The sequence below is a fragment of the Neoarius graeffei genome, chromosome 24, assembly GCF_027579695.1.
Source record: "Neoarius graeffei isolate fNeoGra1 chromosome 24, fNeoGra1.pri, whole genome shotgun sequence".
Lineage (NCBI taxonomy): Eukaryota > Metazoa > Chordata > Actinopteri > Siluriformes > Ariidae > Neoarius > Neoarius graeffei.
In genome coordinates, this window is record NC_083592.1 from 51,616,560 (window position 1) to 51,631,219 (window position 14,660).

The 14,660-nt window shown below is 43.2% G+C and overlaps 1 long non-coding RNA gene across 1 annotated transcript in view; it reads left to right on the forward strand.

Annotated features, from left to right (window-relative positions):
• Window positions 1-276: 276 nt before the first annotated feature.
• Window positions 277-14,660, forward strand: part of LOC132872149 (uncharacterized) — a 17,645-nt gene continuing 3,261 nt past the window's right edge. Inside the window, exons 1-5 of the long non-coding RNA XR_009651389.1 lie at window positions 277-978; window positions 1,162-1,298; window positions 1,489-1,559; window positions 2,087-2,300; window positions 7,502-7,638. This is a non-coding gene — a long non-coding RNA (uncharacterized LOC132872149). The remainder of the gene's footprint in view (window positions 979-1,161; window positions 1,299-1,488; window positions 1,560-2,086; window positions 2,301-7,501; window positions 7,639-14,660) is intronic.

Below are 14,660 nucleotides of genomic sequence, written 5' to 3' on the forward strand. Positions count from 1 at the left end.
TGAATATGACGAAGTGACTTAAATAGTAAACAGCCAACAGAGGGCGCTGTGTTTCCTGTCCCTCACAAAGCTGTGAAAATAAACTGCTGTCCAAAGGAATGCTACATGAAACCAACCCACTACACACTACAGCATGACAACACGCCCACTCCTCCTCTTCATCTTTCTCTTCTTCATCACTCTCTCCATATCCTCTTACTCTTTTAGTTCTTCTCTCTCTCTCTCTCTCTCTCGCTACCTCTCTGTTCATATCCTCCCTTTCACCTTATTTCCTCTTCCTCTTCTGTCTTTCTTTCTCTTCCTCCATTTCTCGATCATTCAATACCACGTCTGTTTCTTGCTCTCTCTCTCTCCTCCCCTCATTCTCATCATTCCTTTTCTCTCTCTCTCTCTCCTCCATTCATATCATCTGCCATCATTTTTACTCATTCTCTTCGCACTCTTTTTCTCCTTCACTTTCTTTTGCATTCCCACTTTCTTTTCCCTTCATCTGCTTCACCTTTCTGCCTCTTCCTCTCTCTCTGTCTATTTCTTGCTCTTTCTTTCCCCCACTCTTCTCCTCTTTCTCTTTCCGCCCTCCTTTCTTCTCTCTCTCTCTATCCGTCTAACTCGTATCCCCACACAGTTCATGTCTGTTTTGTTCACCTTGCTTTGCTCATCTCTCCTGTCTATCTTTCTCCAGCTCTCTTTCTCTTCCTCCTCTCTCTCTCTCTCTCTCTCTCTCTCTCTCTCTCTATCCCGCCTTTAATTCTTGCTTTTTATCCTCCACTCACACCTTCACTGCAGTCTTCTTTCTCTATTACTCTATCTACCTCACCCTTTCTCTCTTTCTATCTCTTTCTCCCACTCTTTATACCTCTCCATTTCCATCCTATCCTCTCCCTCACCCTCCATTTATCTCTCTCTCTATCCCTCTGTTCTTGCTGTTTCCTTCTTTTGGTCTCACTGTCTGAGCTTCTATCCAAATGAACCTTCAGGGTAAGTACTGAGAGAGAGAGAGAGAGAGAGAGAGAGAGAGAGAGAGAGAGAGAGAGAGGGGAATTAGTGTGAGAAAGGACGAGAGGACTTTGTGTGCCTGAACAGGAATATTTCAGTGTTACGCAAGTGTTCCAGCCACATCTGCGAAACGTTTTCACATTGTTTCACATGTTGCCTGTGCAGGTTTCTCATATCCCTGATATTTATTCCTGATGTCTCACACCTCCTGTTACAAACATCCCTTCATCCCTGATGAGTCACTTATGTCCAGGTTATGATCAGTCGGGACGTTTCGGAAGCTCATCCTGTCCTTTCCTCTGGTTAAGCAGCGGGACATCCTAACACACACACACACACACACACACACACACACACACACAATAACCCTGTTTTAAACATTCATAATAAGGAAGCGGAAGCCATTTTCAGCTCCAGGCTCTCATCCTTTCTGTAAAAAACAAAGCAAAACAAAACAAAACAAAACCCTCTTTTGTTTTTCTTCACACTCAGCATTTAAGTACAGCTTCCTCCTGCGAATAATGAAGGCGGAATGTTTGATCCTGCATGTCTGGGTCCCCAAGGTACTCATTAACTAACTAACACACACACACACACACACACACATTTGTTTCACTATCCTTGTGAGGACCTTCCATTGACATAATTATTATTGCAGTTAATTAATGCTGTGCCTGCACATAAACCTAAACCTCACCCTAACCTTAACCTCAGTAATGAAAAGGAAACTTTTTGGCTCTTTTATTCTTATTATTTTAAATATTTGTTTAAAAAACACACAACAATAGCAATTTCCTTGTGGGGCCCATCCGAATGTCCCCACAAGGTCAAAATTGTCAGATCTTACTATCCTTATGGGGACATTTGGTCCTTAGTATTATATAAACACACACACACACACACACACACACACACACACACACACACACACACACACAGTTTAACTCCACCACCCCACCACCTCACAACACTAAAAATCTGTAATTGTTCATTCCCAAATAGAGAAATAACACTTTTTTAAAAATTCCACAGCAACGCTGAATTCTTGATTCTGATTGGTCGGTATGTGTTGATTAATTTCCTCTGACAGAAGCTCAGACTGTAGTTCTGGCTGCAAAGCAGATCTCTGCACCCCAGGCAGACCTACGTTCCTGCCAAAAAGAATAAAAATTGGTGAGGAATTGAGAAAGAAGAAGCGATTTTCGTGAAATGTGGACGACGACGGACGGACGACGGACGACACACGATGGCATAAACTCATCGCCTGTCAGCTGGATGAGCTAACAACAGTTAAAAAAAATCAGGTGTGTGTTTAGAGGAAATCAAATCGACTTTGTCGTTAAAGCTCTAACTTCTAACTTTACACAAGCCTGGAACTGATTATTTTACGAAAACAACATTACTTCCTTTCTTACCTAGAGACAAATAGGTGTGTCTCAACTTACCTTATGTCTCTGATCAATTATACAGAGCTTAGAAATCATACTTATCATAGAAATAATATTTCTTAGTGCATTTGAACACACACAGATTCAACAATTCTGAATTTTCAACTGAGAAATACGATTGTCTATGAAGTATCTGATAAACCCCCACATCTAATAACAACGGCTCAGGGTTTTAAACAAACAAATAAATAAATAAATAAATGTGTGGGTTCCCTGAACCAGTGCCGGCTCCATGCTTGTGGAACCTGAGAGTCTCTGTGGGACCCTTGGGCAAGACTTTTAACCTTCAGCTGCTCATACACGTATAAGGCCCCGGTCCCACAACACCGATAACTATAACTATCTCCAACTCTGACCGTCCCTCTGCCTGAATTTAATTCCAGTCTGGAGCAAAAACACCACAACTATAATCCCGACTTTCACATCGCTTGGTCCTGACACTCACGGAAATAAATGCCATGCAACTTAGGAATAGTCATGGAAGTTTTTTCCAAGTAGTAGCACATTATTCCGGGTCATACTGCACAGCTTGGACTTCAAAACAACCCGTGCACACACTCCAGTGGTTGATAAAATACGGATAGGTCATGGACTATGGAAATATAATAAAAAAGGATACAACATATGGAGTGGTTACGGATTTTAATACGGATGCTAATAATTTACGGCTTGGTCGCAGACGTTTCAGTATATTACGGATCGGTTCCCGATTTCACACGGATGATGCATCAGAGATAAAAAAAAAAAAATGAAGAAGAAGTCTAAAACAATTCAATGTTTGGCCTGCCGAAGTTCATAATTAAAATATCTTACCTGCATTTATATGTTTATTAATTTACGATTGATATTTCATGGAACATAATCACATATCTGTGAATAAAAGATCCGTGCTTTGTATTATATTTTTTATTTCCCGTGAATCCGTATTCCGTGACTTCATGATGCGACAAGGATGTACAAAGATGCCTGGGGAAAAATAGCACGTGCTCAGACAACGTCACATGTAAACAGTTACCTGATTGGTCAGATGTTTTATCGGATCAGGTCCAGGCCTGGAAAAATGGCTCCAGAAGCAAATCTCACTGATACGGATAAACCCAGGCCTGGGCTAGAGGGATCGTTATCGGGCTGGTGTGAGCACCGACCACATAAACTGCACATACATGTCAACCTTTGGTCAATCAAACCTGTATAACCAACCTCCAAAATCCGTGTTTCCCTTATAAAATCCATATAAGATGCAAATTAAAATAATTTACCTAAAATTTGAATGATAATTAACAATGATATATCCCAGTTACTTTTTATTCAATATTAATAACAATAAACCTTCAGAATGAATACAAAGCTCCAATGTTTGACAAAAACACAAAGTGTTATCAGCGTAGTTACGAAGGAAATACTTCGTTGTTTGGAGACAGGTTTCACCGAGCGGCTATTATGCGCGAGACTTCATATTAGCCACAAAGTCAGGAAAATCTGTTCGTAAAATTACGTTATAATGACCAAATACAATGAAAAGTATTTTTCCAGTCTCACCTGTGAAAGGTAATCCCATGTGATCTCGTTTGGACGGTAAACCTGTTGGTACAGTTAAACGCAGCACATGAATGAGGCATCTTTATTCTCGGCTACTGTCTAGACGGTATACCAGAGACGGGTGAAGAATCTCCACTTTGCCACATCCAATATGGCTGCGAGGATGACGTATGATTCTACGCAGAAGGCGGCGTCTATGTTTATATGCATAGACATCCTATTATTATGTAGACGGAGCGTTGGCTGTTCTGACGCGAGAAATACGGTCGCCATCTTGGAGTAGTGAGATAAGCGCGAGATACTCATATATATCAAGGTAACGTCTATTACTGCACCATACTACACGACTGAAGAAGAAGACAAGAGACAAGATGCCAGGCTGGTGCTCAGCGTACTCCTGCTCAAACGAGCAAACCATTTCAAACAGAAGCGGGGGATTACTTTTCACAAGTAAGGTGGGGTTTACATTAGACTGTATCAGCGGATCATCAGATTAACGTTTTTAAAACGATTAGTGTGCACACAGCAACGCCAACACACGATTCGCGTGCACACAGCAACACCAATACACGGATACGCTCGGCTCCGCAGGCATCCTGCGCTCCAAATCACTCCGCCCTGAACAGCGAGTGCCCTCTGGAGGGTGCGCACTCCGGCCCTGCGCAGCTCACAGAGCGCGCAAGTGAAGCGCACGAGCAGTGATTTGGGACTGAGCCGCTGTTTGTGTGATCCCAGCGCATATCACTTACTACTTGCAAGTGGAAGGATGGCAAGCCTAAAGACAATCATAACTACACAATGGGCAGTATTTGCATCAGTATTTGCAGTATTTTCATACTTTTATACTCTTTAATGAAAGGTGATACAAGGCGGAAGTCCGCGCCGTTTTTCAGCAGTCGCGTCACATGACCAACGCCAGCGAATCAGGAAGGTGGATGTCACAGTGACGTTGTCCAATGACGACGCCAGCTAGAGCTCAGCACAGCGTATCCGCGTATTCTCAATGTTTACACAGCACCGGAGCTGACACGATCTGGATTGAATACGTGGACCCTGGCGGATTCCCGTTTCCCAGCATTTCCAGGCAGTTTAATGTAAACGGACAGTGCATCCGCGAAGAAAACGAAACAGATACGGTCTAATGTAAACTTGGCCTAAGATTTAACATTACCGTACTATTTGTTGTTTTTTTTAAATAGTATATTACCAGAGCTGAGAAGGAGCTAAGAGACTTAAATCGTCATCAGGTAGCACTAGTCTAATACATAAGAGTATGACAATAATAGACATGAATGAAATTAAATATGATAAAGTCGAAATAAATGATGAAGAAATTATGATGATTGTGAATGCCAACGGGTATAAATGTACAGTCTAGATTGTGATGGGGTAGGGCTGTTAACCTACGTTAACCTGTCAAATTTTTCTCGGTTTCAAAAAAAAAAAAGTTTGTCGGTTAAAGTAACCTGTAAATAACAGTAGAGGAAATGCTACAAGATTACACTTCGCCATCTCATTCCATGATCTTTTCGAGAGAAGTGAGCGAACAAATTATTCCTCATACACAACTATTTATAACAGATGAGGCGTGTTGCAATAAACGGTTATTGTTTGACAGTTAAAAAGATACAAAGATTGTGTTGAAGGATGTAAAAGGCTCTTATAAATTCACTGACTAGATTAATTTCCCCTTTGATATGTTCTTAACAATCTATTTAAAGAAAACATACACACATTTGAATCATTATAATGGATTTAGATTGTTAAAACCACATTTTATTTTAAAAAAGTGTCCCACTTTACCTGAATTTACCCTCTCCATTGCAACAGGTTGGTGGTTGTAGCCGATAGAAAAACGTTAAGCTGTTTATATCTAATGTATTTAGTATTCACACATTTTTTGTAGGATATTAATCACCGTTTCCTCAACTTCAACAATCTCCGACGTCTGTTCACTTAATATCAGGATATTCTATTAACGTGAAGCCAACTATGAATAATAACCCCGCCGCTATCCTTTATCATAGCTACATGTATGACAAAAAAATGCGAGCCAGCGCTGCCAGCGCATTACACTGAGTGCAGCGTATCACCACTCCAAGATGGCGGCCCCGCGTCTCGTCAGCGCTTTTAGAATTTACATTGGATGCTCCGTCTACGTAATAATAGGATGTCTATGTTTATATGTCTATGACTTCCCGGTTGGCGGGATTCTCGCAATGCAGTGTGCGCATGATCAAAAGTGGAACGAAGTCTCGCTACCACAAGATAACGCGCGATTTCATAAGACTCTTTACTGGCTGTCTGTGGTGTACAGTACATTTAAATGTTATGCGCTCTTTTATCATCGTGGGAATTGATTATAGCTCTAAATAAATATTGAAGTTTTTTTAAAGAATCCGTATAACTTTATTTATACGCCCGTATACTACGTTTATTGAATCAAATCCGTATAAAATACGGACATTCCGTATAGGTTGACATGTATGACTGCAGGGGACTGATTTATTTATGGTTATCATTATAGTTGTAGTTATAGTCATCTCATCTCATTATCTCTAGACGCTTTATCCTGTTCTACAGAGTCGCAGGCAAGCTGGAGCCTATCCCAGCTGACTACGGGCGAAAGGCGGGGTACACCCTGGACAAGTCACCAGGTCATCACAGGGCTGACACATAGACACAGACAACCATTCACACTCACATTCACACCTACGCTCAATTTAGAGTCACCAGTTAACCTAACCTGCATGTCTTTGGACTGTGGGGGAAACCGGAGCACCCGGAGGAAACCCACGCGGACACGGGGAGAACATGCAAACTCCGCACAGAAAGGCCCTCGCCGGCCACGGGGCTCGAACCCGGACCTTCTTGCTGTGAGGCGACAGCGCTAACCACTACACCACCGTGCCGCCCCAGTTATAGTTATATTTATTGGTATTGTAAGACCGGGCCTTTAAAATAACTGGGATCCTGCCTCTTCGGATATAAGCGTGTGCCAAATGTTGTGCTGCAATACTAGATAAGGGATCCAAAGGGTAATTTTTTTTCACCATATATTATTTTTAAACAATCCTCTTTTAGCATGAACATTGCGGTTATAGACCAATGTTTCCTCCGTGCTGCACTCTGAGCTCCAGAGAGAGAGAGAGAGAGAGAGAGAGGCGCAAAGAGGCAGAAAGCAGTCGTGTTTACAGATTTCGAGCTGTTGCACTGGTGACATCACCACACCAGGGACCGGATGTACACTGGTTAGAGTCTCACACACACACACACACACGCACGCACACAAATACACACTGAGGTCCAGAGGTGACCACATCAGAGGCGCTATAGAGAGAGCAGACTACAGCAGCAACGCCACAGCTCTAATCTCACACTGATAATGAAAAACACATGCTCAGTCAGTGAAGCAGCCGAGAAAAAGAGAGAGTGGGAGGGAGGAAGAGAGAAAACGCACACACACACACACACACGAGAAGACGTTTCATAATGACCTGATTCTTTTTACTCTGCAGAGATTTCAAGTCGAGATTTCATCCAGAATTAAACCGAAACGTCTCATTAATCATCGCTGCACATTGCGTTTCAGTGGAGCTGGTGGTCTGGTTCTGGTCACAGCAGGACACACGGATGGTGTATGGATTTACACCAGGTCAGTGTCGCTTGACCCTGCTGGTGTGTGCTGTTAAGAGGGAAATGGGTTTGTGAGTGTTTCTCCATGATGTTTTTGCCCATGTTGGTACAGACAGGACAAACGTTCTCTCTGTCCTTCGTTGAAACATAGTAGAGAGAGAGAGAGAGAGAGAAAGAGAACCTGGCTTCTCTGTTAGTCTCTGAAACTTGAAACCTCGATTGGCCACACAACTTCCTCTAGAGAGAGAAAGAGAGAGGGAGGGAAAAAGTGGGAGAAAGAGAAAGCAAGAGACAAAAAGAGGGGGTTCAGAGAGAGAGAGAGAGAGATGGATAAAGGTCTGTTTTCCGTTACAGACAGATCCTCTTTAATAAACTCGGCACAAATTATGCTGACAAAACAGGAAAAGAGAGCGGTGATGGGGAGGAGCCAGACAGTGCAAATCAGCCTTATTTCTCACACTTACACACCAAGAGAGACATAATTTTGTTTTTCATGCTGCACTCATGCATTATGCACAAGAACAGAAGAACAAAAATTAGATCACATAGACTTATAGATACAGTTCTGTGCAGAAGTCTTAGGCGCATGCTGTAGACCAAAAATGGCTTAAAAAATAATGAAATGTTTCTACACGGTGGCACGGTGGTGTAGTGGTTAGCGCTGGTGCCTCACAGCAAGAAGGTTCTGGGTTCGTGGCCGGCGAGGGCCTTTCTGTGCGGAGTTTGCATGTTCTCCCCGTGTCCGCGTGGGTTTCCTCCGGGTGCTCCGGTTTCCCCCACAGTCCAAAGACATGCAGGTTAGGTTAACTGGTGACTCTAAATTGAGCGTAGGTGTGAATGTGAGTGTGAATGGTTGTCTGTGTCTATGTGTCAGCCCTGTGATGACCTGGAGACTTGTCCAGGGTGTACCCCGCCTTTCGCCCATAGTCAGCTGGGATAGGATCCAGCTTGCCTGCGACCCTGTAGAACAGGATAAGCAGTTACAGATAATGGATGGATGGATGGATATTTCAACATTAAAAAAGTACTATAATCAGTAAGCCATAATAAATCAATATAACAAAGTCAATATTTGGTGTAAGACGACCCTTTGCTTAAAAGAAATAGTAGTCTGAGGTCCAATGAGTGCAGTTTTATGCGGAAATGAGCTGTAGGTTTTACTGAGCATCTTATAGAACCAGCCACAGTTCATCTGGACACTTTGACTGTCACACTCGCTTCTTCATTTTGCACCAAAAACCAGCAGCCTTCATTATGTTTTCTTTTTTAATCTGAAAAGTGCTCTCTTTGTAATATGCTGCTCAGATACAAACTTTTTTTTTCTGTAACATTTAATTTTGTGCTGGAAAAAACTGAACGTTTGGAACTCTAAAATGTTTTTGTAATGCTTTGACTCGATAATGTAGAAGCCATAAAATAGAAATCTATAACAAAGTTTGGACGAAAAAAATAGGGAGCCAAGACTTTTGCACAGTATTGTGTATACGGTATATACACACACACACACACACACACACACACACACACACACACACATAAATTTTATCCACATGCACTGAATATGAGTAATCGTGCACTCTGATTGCCTACTCTACTACTAGGATATCAGCTCATATACTGTGAGTAGAGAAAAACAAAATGGCAGAGCACATTAAGTCAGATATATCACTTTGTTATCAAGTATGTAAAAGAAACAGAAATAGCTAAAAGAATATACTGGGGGGGGGTTGTCATCTCCCCCCCCAATATCTCCTGTTCCACACTCCAGCCCAGTCGGTGGTAGTAATGCACCTTTAAGTTGGTTTGCCAACCGCCAAAAAACCCTAAAGAAGAAGAAGAAAATGGCGGAGCATGTTGCTGAACCAACTGAGGGTGAAATAAAAACTCTACTTGAAAACATCTCATCTCATCTCATTATCTCTAGCCGCTTTATCCTTCTACAGGGTCGCAGGCAAGCTGGAGCCTATCCCAGCTGACTACGGGCGAAAGGCGGGGTACACCCTGGACAAGTCGCCAGGTCATCACAGGGCTGACACATAGACACAGACAACCATTCACACCTATGGTCAATTTAGAGTCACCAGTTAACCTAACCTGCATGTCTTTGGACTGTGGGGGAAACCGGAGCACCCGGAGGAAACCCACGCGGACAACATGCAAACTCCACACAGAAAGGCCCTCGCCGGCCACGGGGCTCGAACCCGGACCTTCTTGCTGTGAGGCGACAGCGCTAACCACTACACCACCGTGCCGCCCTACTTGAAAACAAAACTCCAAAAAATACAAAAAAGCAACAAAATATGGAATGAATTATTTGATGGTAAGAACGTATCTTTTTTTATTATTTTTCAAGAATTATTATTATTATCGCATTTTTCGCAAATTGCTCCTGTCATTTCACCGGTTTGTTTACATTCTAAATGGAAATTATTTTGTCGGACGTTTTGTATAAAGTTTTTATTTATCAGATTTGAAAAAAAATGCTCTGTTTCTCAAAACCCAGTGAATGTGGATAAAATAAAACAGCTATTCCACTCAATCTCATCGTACATGACTTATAGACGACTCGGTGCTACGTGGACTCGATTTCGTGGAATAACTGTTAAATATGTCACTCGGATCTGTGATGTATTTTGTCCGAAAAATACGAGATTTTCAACACAAGAAGATAAACTTCATTTCTTCAAGCCGAACATTCATGTACTATGGGCAATTTAGTGCGGCCAGTTGATCTAATCTGCATGTCTTTGGACTGTAAGAGGAAACCAGAGCACCTGGAGGAAACCCACACAGGCAGAAAGAGAACGTGCAAACTCCACACAATAAAACCCCCAGTCGGCTCCAAGATTCGAACCCAGAACCTTCTTGCTTTGAGCCAACAGTCAGTGCGTTTACATGTACATAGAGAAAATCGAATTTCTGCCGTAGCTCGACTGAAATCGAAGTTCTAAATGCCATGGAAACACCTTAGCTCGGCTGAAATCGAACCGAACTGGATTTCTCGTAATCGAGCTACGCGACCTAGATTATGCGATTGTAGCCGAGCTACTTAGTGCATGTAAACCCTATCGAGCTACATAGTCGAGCTACTTACTTCAGCACTGCCCCTTCCGGAAGTAACGAGCGACGAGACCACAAGCGGGAAACACAACAGCCTCGGTCGGCATGACAACAGTAGTAGTAGCGAGCAGCGGAAGAGAACGCGGAACACGGAACTGATAACTTTGTGAACACGGAACTGATAACTTTGTTTATACTCTTGAATAGCTCTTCTTCATGATGACAACCGGAAGTGTACCAACATGATGGGGCGTGTAGCGCCACCTGTGGCTCAGGTGCACAATGTCTCATCTCATCTCATTATCTGTAGCCGCTTTATCCTGTTCTACAGGGTCGCAGGCAAGCTGGAGCCTATCCCAGCTGACTACGGGCGAAAGGCGGGGTACACCCTGGACAAGTCACCAGGTCATCACAGGGCTGACACATAGACACAGACAACCATTCACACTCACATTCACACCTACGGTCAATTTAGAGTCACCAGTTAACCTAACCTGCATGTCTTTGGACTGTGGGGGAAACCGGAGCACCTGGAGGAAACCCACGTGGACACGGGGAGAACATGCAAACTCCACACAGAAAGGCCCTCGCCGGCCACGGGGCTCGAACCCGGACCTTCTTGCTGTGAGGCGACAGCGCTAACCACTACACCACCGTGCCGCCCGGTGCACAATGTACCTCACACAATAGCTCGATTTCCTTGTGTGCATGTAGGATTGGATTTCTCTGGCACCCCTGCTGGGATTACCGACAGTAGCTCGATTTGGATGTGCATGTAAACGCACTGAGTGATAACCACTGCACCACCCCTGCTTTATAACAATGTAGAAATGCAATGCTGGATAAGTTAAATGTAATATTTGTCTGACATGACTTTGACTAGGTGGGAGGGTGTTTGTTTGTTTGTTTGTTTGTTTGTTTGTTTTCCAACTAGCACATTGTGTTATGCATTTTTATATATCATGTGATTCTTTTTTTTTTCAAACAATCCTGACACCCTTGCCAGGGTGCGACAGAAATAAGTTTAATGAGGTGAGTTAAATATTGCACGTCAAAAACGACTAAAAACCAAAGCTTTTATTGGCTTATATTGTTTCCCAGTTAATTATAATGTATTTCAGGCGAAATCACTACATCTTAAATCACAGTGCAAGCTCAATTTTGCTGGAAATAATATATTGCGCACACGCACACACACATACATGTGAGCTCACTCCTGTGGTTCTGCCTGCTAAAGTGCTGAGCTCAGCGTTTTGCGCTCGGAGGCCCACGACAGGGCCGAACGCCTTTTCACAAACAGCGCTTTTCCTTCATGGCGACACGTCCGCTGCTCCATGCCAGCCACGGAGAAAGATCCAAGTCCGATATGGGAGTGGCTTCAGAAATCAGTGGAGTAGAAACCCAATGACATTCGCCAACAATGTTGGCAGTTTCCTCTTCCTGTCGCTTTGCACAGCCAAAAGCATGCTTTCTGGATGGAGGAGGAAACAGCAGATCTCCAACTCTGCTTTCCAAAAAGTTTTTTTTTTAATATATGTCAAGAACAATGTTTTGTTTTTCAGTTTAGCTTTGTGCTTTTGTCCGTTACCTTCTGTTGCATGTCAACGTAGCAAAATCTCGCACACAGCTACTGACTCAGAGCAACATACAGTCTTAAAAAAAAAAAAAAAATCGCACCCCTTTCAAGCGTAACTCTAGCCTGGGCTTCTTTCTGCTTTGCATTGCAGAAAATATTTGTCTTTTTTCCCCTTCACTCATAAATTTCTTTCTTCTGCTGCATTTTTTTTTTCCACACGGCCTGAAATTGCTACCAGATGTGAAAGCAATCCGGTCGTGTCACCATAACGACGGTCCGGGTTGCGAATAGATTTGGGGTTTGGGGTTGTGGGGGCTGACTGGAGCTCGACGTGCGTTCAGTATGTCATGTTAGCACTCGACTTCCTCCATGTGTGGCCCATTCATGCAAACACGTTCAGTAGATCCTCCTGAAAGAGAGATAAAGAGATGTGAAGAAACGTTTGCTCCTGTGAGAACACATGCTGGCTTTATCATAATGTTTACCTAGCACTTCATACGGCTCTAAACTGCACCCGAGACTTGCTGACACGACGAAGACGGCTGTGTTACAGGAGTGTTTTATAGGACACTCGTATAAAAGTTCCGCCGATGAGAAGTGTTTGTACTGTGAGAGCTGGTGAACTGGTGAGCAAATCTGTACAGTCATGACTTTTTTGGCTTTTGTTTAGTCTATTACACACATGCGACACACGTATCACTGGTGCTCGCGAGTGTATCCCCACTTCTCTGGTTCTAATCAGAGCTCACGTGACGTGACTCCCCTGCCCTTCCCCAGAAACCTTCTTCTCATGATGCCATGCCCATTTCCCCTTTACCCCCCATCCCCCCACTTTAAAGAAGGGAAGAAAAACAAGGGCAAATACGCAGCGCATGATGCTTTAACTCCTGGGCCTCTTTCACACAGACTCCTGACTGTTCCTGCATGAAAGAGCCTGTTGTGTCTCGGCTGTACTTTCGCCAGGTGGCTCCTCAGGCTCCTCCAAACTCTGGCGAGTACACGAGTGTGTGATCACTGCCATCGCTCTAGCGGACCCTTGCCTCGCACGAGGCAGCCAGGAGTCAGCGGAAAACCATAAAGTATCCATTACTGCTGGGAGAAAAGTGGGAGAAAGGTGCAGGAAAGTCAAGCCAAGGACTGAGGCTTTTCATCGGTAACAATTTTGTCAAGGTGTATTTCCTGGATATTATACAGTTCAGAAATAAAAGTAAAAAAAAAAAAAGTGATTTCTTGTTGGGGCGGCACGGTGGTGTAGTGGTTAGCGCTGTCGCTTCACAGCAAGAAGGCCCGGGTTCGAACCCCATGGCCGGTGAGGGCCTTTCTGTGTGGAGTTTGCATGGTGTCCGCGTGGGTTTCCTCCGGGTGCTCCGGTTTCCCCCACAGTCCAAAGACATGCAGGTTAGGTTAACTGGTGACTCTAAATTGAGCGTAGGTGTGAATGTGAGTGTGAATGGTTGTCTGTGTCTATGTGTCAGCCCTGTGATGACCTGGTGACTTGTCCAGGGTGTACCCCGCCTTTCGCCCGTAGTCAGCTGGGATAGGCTCCAGCTTGCCTGCGACCCTGTAGAACAGGATAAAGCAGCTACAGATAATGAGATGAGATTTCTTGTTGATAAAGCAGTAGAGATGACAACAGCACTGAGGAATGCTCGAATTCAGTCAGTATATTTTGCCAAAAAAAAGTAATTTAGACTTTTCTGTTGTTGTTTTTCGTTCATCCAAGATTTTCTGCATCTTTAGCTTTGCACTGGAGCTCATACGCCAATGTAAGGGCCTGGTCCTACAACACTGATAACTATAACTATCTCCAACTCTGAGCCTGAATGTAGTTCCAGTCTGGAGCAGAAACACCACAACTATAATCCCGACTATAATATTGCTTGGTTCTGACACTCAGGGAAATAAACACATGCAACTTAGGAATAGTCAGGGAAGGTTTTTCCAAGTAGAAGAACATTATTCCGGGTCATACTGTACAGCTTGGACTTCAAAACAGCCCATGTACACACGCCGGTGGTTGATAAAATACAAATAGATCACGGATTACGGATATATAATAAAAAAGGAAACAAAATACAGAGTGGTTACGGATTTTAATACAGATGCATCACAGATGCTGATAATTAACGGCTTGGTCACGGATGTTTCAGTATATTACAGACTGGATCCCGATTTCATATGGATGATGCGTCACGGATAAAAAATGAAGAAGAAGTCTAAAACAATTAAATGTTTGGACTGTCGAAGTTCATAAATAAAATATCTTACCTGCATTTATATGTTTACTTTATTAATTTACTATTGATACACTACCGTTCAAAAGTTTGGGGTCACTTTGAAATGTCCTTATTTTTGAAAGAAAAGCACTGTTCTTTTCAATGAAGATCACTTTAAACTAATCAGAA